At 38.6% G+C, this 12,832-nt stretch overlaps 1 long non-coding RNA gene across 1 annotated transcript; it reads right to left on the bottom strand.

The window, feature by feature from the left end:
* Window positions 1-2,252: 2,252 nt before the first annotated feature.
* On the bottom strand, window positions 2,253-8,384 carry LOC144220076 (uncharacterized). The gene is made up of 3 exons (XR_013331612.1): window positions 8,357-8,384; window positions 7,199-7,274; window positions 2,253-2,326 (listed from the first exon to the last, which is right to left on the bottom strand). It is a non-coding gene; the product is annotated as an uncharacterized LOC144220076 (long non-coding RNA).
* Between the last annotated feature and the right edge of the window lie 4,448 nt (window positions 8,385-12,832).

The raw sequence follows: 12,832 nt of genomic DNA, 5'->3' as shown, positions 1-12,832 counted from the left end.
GGAGGGAACCAGAGAAGTTCTGTTGGGTACTGTCAGGCTAACACAGGCTTGTCCCTAAGATGAGTGGCTTAGGGTGCTACAGGATAACCTGAGCAGGGGTGGAGATAATTAGGGGGCCATATGGGGGGCCAACAGAGAAGAGCTATCAGACCTTGAAGGATTTTGTACACCTGCTAAAGACTTTGAACTTTTAAATAGGAGTGTTTTAGACACTCATGTGGTGTAGACATTAAGACAATAGAGAGTGGTAGCTCTCAATGCCAGCTGCCTGATAGAATCAGTGTGGTATGGAAACTCTGCTTTCTGCTCATTTTCTTCTTCTATAAATTTAAAACTGATCTGAAGAGTCTAGAGAATCTATAGTCTCTAAGTCTAAAAGTCTATAGGCTACCAATTATAGGAAAATCACTCTAGATCAATGGCTTTGAAAATACTGTCCAGTCACCTCTAGAATCCTAAGGGTTGTTTCAGGAGAGGCATGAAGTCACAACTGTTTGCACCATCCTGTGCTCCTAAGACACTATTTGCCTTTTTCCCAGATGCTTCTCTCACGAGTGTACAGTGGCATTTGCCAGAGGCTACATAATATGTGCCGTCATAACAGATCGAATGCAGAAGCAGACGTGAGAATCCGGTTGTCTTTTGTTAAGCCAGTTTTTAAAGGAAAGGCAAAGATGTAAACCACCCTTGCTGTTTTCACTCAACTTCTTCTGCTTTGGAACACATATGTTTTCAGAAAAATATTCTTTTTACGTTGGGTATATCATTGTTATTTCAAATGAGTTAATACCTAAATATTTTAAGTGTCTTAGTTCTGATTTCTAATGCATTAAATATCGGTGGAATGTGACCCATTCAGATCAAAGCCATTGAAGTCCTCAATTATTTTTGTAAATGTAAAGGGATCCTGGGAACACAAAGTTTGAGAAACTGTGGTCTAAACCCTTCTACTAAAAGATAGAAAGCAGGCTTAGAATTGGCAGGAGGGGTTGTTTTTTTCCTTTTCCTTTTTTCTTTTTTCTTTTTCTCATTTACAGAAGTTTGATCCTGAATGGAATCTTAACATCCAAGCAAGCTAGGTCCATACACGGCATTATTTACAGTCTCCTGGACACTCTCTCCTCCCTTCTCATTGATTCTCATCAGTCAGAAGCTTGGATTTGGCATAAAATGCTGACTGCTTCATTCTAAGTCTTAGTTTACATGCCTGTCCTTTGTACCAGCTGAATTAACAAATAAAGAGCAGAGCAAGGAGGGTTTCTTTTAAAGTGGGAGATCATTAAGATCTGCTCTGGAAGGCTGATAAGAAGTCTCCCTTCTTATTACCTAGATTAATTTTCCAAAGATGTTTGCCAATCCATTAGTGCCATTTCTCTCTTTCTTACAGTTTAGTAAGAGATGAGGTTGAGACCTATGAAATTACCATTTTTGTAGGTAATTTAACATAGCTGGATATTGGCCATTTCATATGATGTAATCTAATAATTTCCATGGCATTAAGTGCCACATTGTGTCTTATTGAACTCAGCCAAGAAATGTGTTTTTGCACCCTTGGGTGTATACAGAATAGTTGCCATAAAACCATTTTGCCAGTGGCAAGATGTCTTTCAATGGATAGTAGCCCTTGTTTTTTGGCCTTATTTAGGGACCTAGCTGAACCATGTGCTTGAGAGCAAGCCACAGTGTGCTGTCTCCAGTCTGTGCTCTTGGACCATGGTGGCCACACCCTGGCACACTGGATTGACCAACAATCTCTATTACCTGGCACATTTCCATACTCCAGTGTAATGTTACCTCCTAATTCTAAAAATTAGGAGTGACAAGTTTTTGTCACCTGGAGGAAAGGGGGAAAGGACAGTAAGTAATATCTACCTAAAATGTGTACTGGTTAAGGGTAATAATTAAAGAGAAGTTCTGGCTCAGTTCTAGGCACATGGTTGGATCTCAAGAACTATTTTTCCCCTATCTCATCCAAAACATACTCACATATACACTTATGCATATGCACATCCTCATGTACATGCACACATTTGCATGCAAAACACCTTTGAACACATATGCACACCCAAAACAATCACACATAGTCAGTCATACATGCCCACTGTGCTCATATGCATGTGTGCTTATAAATGCTGGGGCTGAAGACAAGTGAAAGTGGTAGACTCTTATACTACTGTGCATACAAGAATACTTTAAAATTGGCACTGTGGAATAGAAGAAACATGTATCCAGAAAGCAGAAACCTGGTTCTCATTCCACTGGGTTGCTCTTCATTGTGTTACGTTCAATTGACAAATCCTTAGTTCACTGGGCCAAGCTTCCTCACCTGCAAGAAGAAGACATGGAAGATGATGGAAGCCTCTTATGACTGGAACACATTTCTTTGACAAACATGAACAAAGGCTTTGTAGTCTAGAAGACACAGGTTCAAACTCTACCTTCATCCCTTGCTAGTTCACTCATTTGGAAGCCCTGCTTCCTTCTAGGTTCAGTGGAGGACCCAGCTTCATGGGTCATTGTGGAGATTAAATGAAATACAGAAACACACCTAGCCACTGTTAGGATCCCACTGAAGGACGGATGGCACCCAGCAATTGACTAGATCCTGTCTCTGTCCCAGAGCCCCATACTGAGAGGACTCACTCTTTTCCCTGACAGGGAAACAGAAAATCTTCCCTGCCTCCTCTGAATGAACTTAACACTATATTCAAACATGTAAGAAAAAAAAAAAAAAAAGAAGAAGGAAGAAGGAAACCCCTCACACCCACTCTGGTACACCTTGGTGTTTGCCATTATTAGAACAGCAAACTGAATACTATTGATTCAGAGGGCTTGTGGTTTACCACACTGGTACAGTTAAGTTTCCCTTCTACCCCTGTGACTCATGAATACGCATCAAATCCTAAATAGTTTGTTTACTGTTTGAACAGATTTTTGCTTTTCATCCCATTTCCCTTTGGATAGATAACTCAAGTTGCTTCTTTTTGCCACAAAAACAAATGCAAAACAGAAAATACTGTTTAGGAATAAAAGATGTAAGACCATGAATCTTTGAGGGAGAGAGAAAAGCTTCAGTAGAGAGACTTCTTTGAAAAAAAATCTTAGACCAATAGGTCTCAACATAATAATGTTCCTTTCCAACCCACGTGTCCTGGATTGGGTAAGAAATTATACAGTAACCTTACTTAGAAGCAGAACACTTAATTTAGGTGGGGTGGAAGTAGCAGCAGGGAAGAACTTTACTTCCACATGGGAGTAGAGAGGATTAATCATTAATCCTTCCACATTTGCATGACTTTTAAAACCTTGCTACTTGAGGTGCATTCATAACAGCACCACCCAATGACTTGAGTGATTGTCACCAGAGCAGAATCTCAGACCCCACCTACTGAACCTACTGACCCCAGGTAACCCATGTGTGCACTCAAGTTAGGCAGCTGTGTCTTGGCAAACCTTGCCAGGGGCACTGTGCCTCACATGCTCAGGGAATCTAGCTGTTGTTCATTGAGAGTTATGGATAACTTTTCTAAAATCTTTGAGTATTTCTAAGTTAGAAAGACCTTCCCACAACCATTGTTAATGAATAAATTCCTTCTGAAAGACTTTACCTGGGTAAGGGAGCCCATTGTGGGCTGGGGAGCCTTCTCTCCTAGGAAGAGCTTTTCAGAAGTGCTTCTCTAAGGCAAGTTCCCTAGAACTACCTCTTACTGACCCATTGCTTACATTACAAAGCCACTTAGAGAAAAGATTACCTCCCTTTGCTTGTGAGGAATTTCCTTCCCAAAAGTAAGATCCCATATCCAGTTCCTTTAGAAGGATGACACGTGGGTCCCTTCACTTTTTTCTGATGCACTAGCACATTCTTAAATTATACTTGTCTAATTCATTCCAAGGCAATTCAGTGGAGAGCTGTGGCTGAGACATAGCTTATCTCTGTATGTCCTCAGCCAGTACTTGAAGATGGGTATCCATCTGACAGGCAGGACTAAAGATAAATCTCAATCAACAGAGACAATAAATCTCCATGAAACAATATTAGCTTCTAAAGACACCACCTACAGCAGAAAAAGTCCAGAACGTAGGCACTGACCTCCAATAAGACACAATCTACCTGGAAGACAGAGAGCATAGGCATCCAAACATCAGTGCATCACCTAAATTTGTTTGGTGTTCTTGAAGATATTTCTAAGAGCAGAGAAAAGGAAGGCTAAATGATCTCTAGCAACTGACTTAAGAGTTTCCTCAATAATCTAATAACTGCCATGTAGTGGATGTTTCCTATGTGCTGGGTTCACTCCGCAGTTCCTGAGGGGCAGAATCAGAACAGGAACCCAGAGCTATATTCTTTTCAGCTGTCTTCTTAACCATGGGATGATACTGAACTCTGTTAGCTAAATTTTTTTTTATCTTCCATACAAGCCTCTCCACGTGGGTGGAGGGATGGGGATGAACATGAAATAGTGGCAAGAAAGTACGACTAATTCCTTTTAGTCCATCAAAGTAGAGTGGGCCCAGGATTTCAAAAACAGTTGGTGATGATTTTTTGACATAGTGTAGATTCCAATTCTTCTGCAACATGAAAAAACTTATATTAATAGTTATGACGTTGAGTCATCCTGGAGAGAGTAGCTGATTGAGACAACCGAGAAATATGTGAAATGTTTTAAAATATTTCCATTAAAATGGTTAATATAAGTTATTATTTATTATTCCATGGTAATGTACTATAAATGAACTTCTTTTGTAGGACATTATTGGGAGCAAGACTGGCCTGGCTTTAAATTCTATCTCTGCCAATTTACTAACTTTGCAAACTTGAGTTTGCCCTAACATCTCTGGACCTCAGTTTGTCAACTCTAGAGTGGGCTTAGTAATTCCAACTTCCAAGTCCAATAAAGGCATGGAATGATAAACTGTTTAAAGCGTAAGGCACCCAGCAGTGCATTTATCACATAAGAAAATAAATTAATGAGACAAAAATTAAAAGATATATCAGTCTGGAAGAGGCTTTTTAAGACATGTATATACACAAATATGTATTTTTATATCCTTTGGGCCAGAGAATATGGCAAATGTGGGATCTGGGATTGGAACTGTAGGTGATTTATACTACTTCTTTCACTACAGATTCATCAAGAAGTTGAATTTAAAGTTTGGAAGGGAATGTCAATAATCATTGTGGAGAGACAGGTGCTCTGTGTTTAGAATATCATGGACCAAAGCTCGAAAACGAATAAGAAAGAACTGGAAAGAACAGTAAACATGTGTTGAACTCTGTGTGACAATGAGAGCAAGGCATTGATAGATAATGGGGCTTTTATGCCCCACAACAGGAGTCGACAAACATTTTCTGTAAAGGCCTAGAGAGCAAATACATTAGGCTTTGTGGACCATACAGTCTCTGTCCTGACTACTCAACTCTGCTGTTGTAGTGAGAAAACAGCCATAGACAATCTGTAACTTAATAGGGATGGCCGTGTTCCAATAAAACTTTATTTACAAAAATAGGTGATAAGTAGTATGTGACCCTAGAGGTCATAGTTTTCCAACTACATCATATCTGATAGATTTCAAAAATAACTTGGGATCTCATCATGGAGAAATTTCCTAAACTCAAAGGATCCAAAGAAAACTATTAAACTCCTGAAATCCAGTCCAAGAAAATTTATAGGAAGAGATGACTTCTGCCATGAAAAATAAACTCTTTTCCTATCTTAGAAATGGCTCCCAGGATAATCCTGGTTGGGGGTGTGCTTTCTCTACTCTGTGTCTGAAAATATATCTCCAACAGAAAATTCAAATGTGCTAAGATGCAATTTCATCCAACCTGAGGTGGCAGTTTGGAGAAGTAAAAAAACTCAGGAGCCAGAAGCTGCTACCTAACAGAGAGGTTTATGTTCCGACGGAGTGGAAGTCATGCCATGCCTTCTATGTTGGCTTGGGCTGGAAATGGATTGCCCATTCACCAGGATTTGAGCTTCCCAAAGCAGAAGCATGCACAAGGAGACCTTCTTTCTCCAAAGGAGGAAGCTGAATGCCTGAGGGAGTTCATGATTCCATGACTGGCTTATTGAGAATTTATTGGACACGGTGCACACACAGGGATTTTCTTAAGGGATTCTAAGGTACTTGCTGGCAGGAACCGCTATCTAAAGGTCAAAGGAGAAAATGGCTCAGTTTCCAGAAGAGCCCATGGTTACTATTAGCAAACCAAACAAAGAGCTGGGAAGACAGGTTTTGTCTCTACGAGTTTCATGAGGGGAGGGTCAAGGACTGCCTCACTCACCTTGACATCTCCATCATAAGGCCCAGAGACACAAACAGTAGACACTTACTCAGTAATGTTTGCTGCATCTGAGAACGTTGTTTTTTTACTTGATATTTCTGGCTCTAGGCACAGCTGGCAAATGGGCTGGGCTATTGGCTGTTCACTGAAAGGATGGATGATCATCACAAATCTGATTCTTTCTGCTCCCTGCATCCTCAGGAAAGACACAATATCCTATGGTGAATATGCTGTCTTGTCGTTTTGAGTTCATTCGCCACCAAATGAGGGGAATAGGAGCAAGGGATCCAGCTGGCTCTTGGCATTTGGGACACTTACACACAAAGCAGCTTGAAAACTTCCCATGAGGTCCTGCTCCTTCAGAAGAGAGTGCATAGTCTTAAACCTGCCCAGAAATCTGAGAAGTTTCAGAAATAAAATCTGTAGGAATTGGTTGACCCCACACATTGTCTTCCCTTCTTTCAAGGATAAATAAGAGGTCCTATATTCAAGATGTGGAAAAATAAAAAGCTCAGTTTCCAAAGTTCAGAGTTAGTTTTTGATCTCATAAATTGTCCTTTATTCTTCAAATCAGTTTACTCTAGTTTTAACCTATGTTTAACTGAAGTTAAAATATGCTTTGGGNACTGATGGATGTGGGGGGAGAGGGGATGGGCATGGAGGAGGACACTTGTGGGGATGAGCACTGAGTGTTATGTGGAAACTAATTTGACAATAAACTATGTGTAAAAAAAAATATGCTTTGGGTATTAGAAGATATCTAAACGTTGAGCTTTTGATCTTCATTTAAATATTTGCTAAACAAACAAACAAACAAACAATGTTTTCTTCCCAAACGTGATAGAATGGTTATGACATAGAATCAAGGTATTTCTGGGACGCCAGGGTGGTTCAGTTTGTTCAGCATCTTACTGTGGATCTCAGCTCAGGTCTTGATCTCAGGATGGTGAGTTCAAGTCCTCTGTCGGGCTTCATGCTGGTGTGAAGCCTACTTAAAAAAAAGAAAAAGAATTGAGTTATTTCTTTGTTATACTGTAAAATTTGTTAAATCTTATCTCTTCATTGAATCATCCATATGTTTCACCAGATGTGTATTCTATGAGGGGGAAAATTTCATAAAGGCTAAATATTCACTATTTCCTCTTTTCACAGTATATTTTTCTATATCATTTAATTTTAAAAATTTTTACTTGAAGGAAATATAATATATTTCATTCTGTGTCTATAATTATCTCATTTGCCAAACTGAATCAAAGAATTTAAAAAACTACTACTGAACATGATTTGTAACTGTGTAATATATTTTCTGTACATTTTGACTATGAATCAATTTGAAAGCAGAAATTTAAAACTAGGTTAACCTAAACAAGAGCTACAACATAAGAACAAGTCTACAATCAAATTAGTAGTCAAATAACCAACGGTAAGTGGAAATTTGGTCAACGCATTATTTCTTCTATAACCTAATTCAAAATGCGACATTTAAAAATGTAAATCTGTCTTTTCAATGTTGGAGACGCATCGATGAATATTTCTATGAGTAGGAAAATATTTATTAAAATAGTGGCCACCTATTGGTATTGATCTTATTCTTTCAACCGTCAACTCTTGAAAGAGACATCTGGGCCAGGAACCCAAGGGCAATGGAAAATAGAGAGCAAAATATTATCCACCTATGATGGCCCACACAAAGTAGGAAACCACAGTTCCAATGTCCTCTACTTACAATCTAGAAAGCAAGTAATTAATCATTATTTCATTGGAGAAAAATTGTCCCAAATACATTGATTGGATGAAGAATAGTTTCTTTGATAATCACAGTTTGACTGCTGTCTTCTTATTCCCTTTCTCCTCTCCTCCTCCACCTCCTCCTTCTTCTCCTCCTCCTTCTTCCTCTCCCTCCCTCTCCTCTCCTCTTCTCTTCTCTTCTCTTCTCTTCTCTTCTCTTCTCTTCTCTTCTCTTCTCTTCTGTCTCTCTCTAATAGAATTGGTCTTATAGAACTCTAGTTCTTTTTTTCTTTAATGAAAAATGGATAAAAGTTAAAATTGTCTATCTTCCCAGGCCTTCACCTGTCTTCTTTTCTGCTGTTCATTTGCATCCCCAGAATTCTAGAACTGTTCACTTTGGGTCTCCTTGTCCATGGTAATAATGAATTCACAGATGAATTCATAATTCTATGGATTTAAAGAAGACTTGCAAAACAGAGCAAGTGAGCTGATGATGACCTAAAACTTCTCAGAAAGGCTGATGCTTTGGAATAGGCCAAGAATATAACATTTTACTTTTGTGACCTAGTAAACCAAACTTCCAAAAGTAATTTCCAATTATATGAATAGGAAAAACACTATTCAGGGGCAGAATTCCTAACTTGGATCCCATATCTATCACACTAAACTTTGTAAAACTAGGACAGTGGCTTGATTTCCTTGACACACATATTCCTTGAGGAACAGATGAGTGTTTAACATCACTATGTCACTTACTATTTTTTTTTATCACTAGGTCACTTCTACCATGAACATTCTATGATTAAGCCTCAATCCTAATTGAGATATGGATAAAATATGTCCTACTAGAGTTCCAACAAATTCAGAAACTTATGTGCATTCTCTTTTGAAGTGGTAAGGTCTGGTTTATTAACTATGATCCTCATTAATTTCTTCTATTACCTACTTTCATAGCTAAGTTTGTTTGTAACTTGAGACAGCTTTTTCCAACCCAAGGTTCTTTGCCTTGGGAGCTGGAAGTAAAGTGCATGTCCCATAATGTGAAAGGCAGTTCTCTGGGTTTTGTACCCCTTTAGCCAGACAGTAATCTCTCTGGGAGCCACACTTCTCAGGACTACAATGATTATCCCTTTTGCTTTAAATACATCTGCGCAGTTTGCAAATACCGGAGATCACATTTCAGACAGTTGTTTTCAAGGACGTTTATGCCATCCAAAACGAATCTCTATTCTATAAAGTCAGGTTGGAAAAGAAAATGTGGAAATAACAATCTACAAATATACTCATTTCTGAGTGGTATTTATTCTTAGCCTTCATGCCCACATCTATATTAGAAAATTAACAATACTTTTATTCATATTTTGGGGTATTAAATGAGCTAATGTATGTGCAATGCATGTGAAAGCCTTGAAAATGTAAGATGTCACTCAGAAATTCCTAGTTATTATCATGTGATATCCACAGAGCTGACGACTGGGGATGCTGCTGTTCATTCTCTGCATTTTTTATGTATGTGGGGCAGAATACAGCCATTTTCATTCAATACATATGCAGAATATGTTTACAAATTTAGAAACTAGACTTATTGCATGGAATCAGGCAGTCAACCACCCTATGAAGTAGGTAAGAGAGACACTAAAATCTCAATCATAATCTACATTTTTTAATACTTTATTGTCAAGTTGGTTTACATATAACACTCAGTGCTCATCCCCACAAGTGCCCTGCTCTATGCCCATCACCCCCTTCCCTTCTCCCCCACCCCCCAAGCCCTCAATTTGTTCTCAGTATTTAAGAGTATCTCATGGTTTGCCTCCCTCCCTCTCCCCTATTTTTCTCCTTCTTCTCCCACATGGTCCTCCGTTAACTTCCTCCTAATCCACCTATATGTGCAAACATATGGTATTTGTCCTTCTCTGCCTGACTCAGCATAACACCCTCTAGTTCCATCCGTGTTGCTACAAATGGCCAGATTTCATTCTTTCTCATTGCCATGTAGCATTCCATTGTATAAATATACCACATCTTCTTGATCCATTCATCAGTTGATGGACACTTAGCTACATTTTAATAAGATTTCCAGGTGATCCACCTACACATTCACATTTAAGAAGCACAGATGTTAGTGCTGGTTGAGAGAATCAAGGCTGGAGTGTGAACTTCTAATTGGTGCTTTTCAAAAAGTTATTTATGAAAAAAAAGTTACTGACGAAAAAGAAAAAAATTACCAATGGAAATTCAAGGGTTAAGTGCCCTGCTTAAAGTGACAACTCTGGTGACAGTGACAGCAATTTATACCTGGGACAGACCATCAGAATTGGTGTTCTTAACTTTCCAATGCATATCCTCATCAATGAAACATTTAGAAGAATAAGTACAGAAGCAAGAGTCAGATTCTAGAATGATGCTTCGCAGTAAACCTTTAATCTCTTACTTCCTGTAATTCTTCATAAGGACTTCAGAAAACTTCTCATCAGGGATTGAAAACTTGACCTAAGGCTCTTTAAGAATGCCTAACTGAAAGCTCTGGTGTCCTAGATTAGACCTGGGGGACATGCCTTAAGTGTCTAGATCTGGATGCATGCTAAAGACATGGTTAGCTTTTGAATGGCCCCAACCAGAAGTCTATTCTCCAGCTAAGGTTTCTTCATTCTTCCATCCAGCACTAACACTGATGCTTCCCAAATTTGACTGTGCAGGTGAATCACCTGGAAATCTTGTTAAAATGTAGATGATGACTTAGTAGGTCAGAGATCAGGCCTGAAGTTATGCATTTCAGTCAAGTCTCTGGTGACTTCTGATGCTACAGGTCTCAGGGTTATATTTGAGATGCAGATTGCAGGTGTGTTATTTATCATAGGGCTATTATAAGTAAGATTTCACTGGGGAAATAAGTAGTGGCTCTTCTAGTGTTTCTTGACTGGAGTAGAAGCATCTGGCAAGCTCAAGAGTCAAAAATCTCCTCCTAATGGACCTGGGTTTTCGGATTCTGTGGAGAGCTGTGTTTAGCCACAGTATGTAGGATTTCTGAACAACACACAGGAAGATGTTGAGAGGAGGCTCCTTAGTGAGATACATTTATTATTATTGATAATCTAATAATAACAATAACTTCAGCTTGTCGAGACTTATCAAGTGCTAAAAATTAACTTGCTTACTCAATATCTGAGACACAAAATGACTCACAGAAGTGTCATGTGTGACAATGAGTTATAGCCCAATATCGTTTTCTCCTTTACTATACCAGACTAATAGAACCATTTTGTCTTAGCCAGCACATGGCCATCAGCCTCCCATACAGGAAAGCTGGTCATGTGATTGCGCCTTGGCTAAGGGAATGAAAGTACACATGATCATACAATTTTAAGTTATGACTTTGCAGGAAAGGTGGTCACTGTCCCCTTGACCCCTTTTCCTTGACACAGGCTGGAATTTGGACAGTCTAGAAGGAGCTTCAAACAGATGGAAGCTGTGTATTGAGAATGGAATATACTGGCACCCAAGGGGATATGGATGGGACAATGAGCATTTTTGCTATATATTTAATAATAATAAATGTTTTAAAAGATAAAATTTTATCTGCTCTTGTTTGGGTCTTACAATGACTATAAGGGTTAGAGATATATGTCTCAATTCCACAGATGAAGACACTGAGGCTTGGGAAGGTTGAATAATTAAGCTAAGAAACATCCGGACTTAAACTTGTTACTTTGGCTATAAATCCTATTTACTTTCTATTTCCTTGTACTGACCTGAGTTTGTGAAGACTTGGCAAGCTCCCTATAAAAGAGAGATTGGCCTAGGTTTGAAAAGCAAGACAGACGATATTAAAATGTAAGATGAACAAACTCTTTCACTTGTGGGTGTAGGGTTGGACAAAGCACTAGACTCAGGGTGGTTCCACTCAAGGATGTCTTATATTTTGGTTAAAGAAACAAAACAAAACACTATGCAGTCAAATGTTCTACCCCAAACAAAATACTATAAATCCAAAATTTGAAGAAAAACATGGGTCTACAAATTTAAGAAGCTTAACAAATTTGAGGTTGAATAAATCCAAAGAGACCCACACTAGACATATTACAATCAAACCATGGAAAACCAAAGACAAAGAAAGAATCGTGAAACAGCAAAAGAAATGCAACTTGTTAAGTACAAGTGAGCCTCAATAAGATTATCAGGATATTTCTCAGCAGAAACCGTGGAAGCCAAAAGATAGTGGAATAATATACTTAAAATGTTGAAAGGAAAAAAAAAAACAGTTAACCAAAGATTCTATACCTGGCAAAACTATCCTTCAAAAATGAGAGAGCAGTCAGGGCGTCTGGGTGGCTCAGTCAGTTAAACGTCCAACTTCAGCTCAGGTCATGATCTCATAACTCGTGAGTTCAAGCCCCACCTCAGGCTCTGTGCTGACAGCTAGCTCAGGGCCTGGAGCCTGCTTCAGATTCTGTGTCTCCCTCTCTCTCTGACCCTCCCCTGCTCATGCTATCTCTCTCTCTCTCAGAAATAAATAAAACAATGAAAAAAAAAGATGCAATTTCTGATGTCAGTAACATAAAGGGAATTAAAGAGAGTTGAGTTTTTGTGTTTGATTGAAATTAAGTTGGTATAAATTTATAGAATTTATAAACTAGAATATACACAAAAACAAATGAGAAGGAAATCAATATATGACACTATAAAAAATCAATTAAACATGGAGGAAAACAGTAATGAAGGAAATGAGGGACAAAAAAGCTATAAAACATATCTTCCCTCCCAGAGAAGGCAAAAAGAAGTCCTTCCTTATCAGTTATTACTTTAAATGTAAATGGG

The sequence above is a fragment of the Crocuta crocuta genome, unplaced genomic scaffold (genome assembly GCF_008692635.1).
Source record: "Crocuta crocuta isolate KB4526 unplaced genomic scaffold, BGI_CrCroc_1.0 scaffold209, whole genome shotgun sequence".
NCBI lineage: Eukaryota > Metazoa > Chordata > Mammalia > Carnivora > Hyaenidae > Crocuta > Crocuta crocuta.
This window is presented reverse-complemented; position numbering and strand designations above follow the sequence as displayed.